This window comes from Sinocyclocheilus grahami, unplaced genomic scaffold, assembly GCF_001515645.1.
Source record: "Sinocyclocheilus grahami isolate Dianchi unplaced genomic scaffold, SAMN03320097.WGS_v1.1 scaffold353.1, whole genome shotgun sequence".
Lineage (NCBI taxonomy): Eukaryota > Metazoa > Chordata > Actinopteri > Cypriniformes > Cyprinidae > Sinocyclocheilus > Sinocyclocheilus grahami.
In genome coordinates, this window is record NW_015505532.1 from 98,332 (window position 1) to 98,870 (window position 539).

Sequence of the window (539 nt, forward strand, 5' to 3'; positions counted from 1 at the left end):
CTGGCCCCCCGGATCCTCGGCATCCCCCTGGCTCGTTGGCTCTCCGCCTCGGGCTCCTCCTCCACCTGCTCCGCCACCATTGGTCGGCCCCCTGGTGTCGGTGGACATTCCTCCTCTATGGCTCCTCCCTCCGTCGGCTCCACCGTGGGCCGCTATTTTAGCTGTGGCCAGGGTCCCACCTGGCTCCTCCTGTCGTCTCCCTGGCTCCTGCCTCCATCGTCAACTCCCTGGACTCTGTTAGCCGTCCTCCTCCTGGAAGTCCGTCCTCCGCCGAAACCTCCACCTGTCTGCTCTGCCTGCCAGCCCTTTGCCTTCCCCTGTCACCATCTCGCATCCTCTGCTTTGTTCTAGTCCCCCTCCGCCCCTCCCTCTGTTTCTACGGTGCGAGGATGCACCTTCCGGGAGGGGGGAGTAGTGTAACACCCCTGTGGACTGTTTTGTTGTGGTTTCTTCCCCTTGTGTTGGTTTAGCCCGTCTAATTATTAGTTAATCACCTCATTGTGCTCACCTGTCGGTCCCTCGTTAACTGCCCTATATCT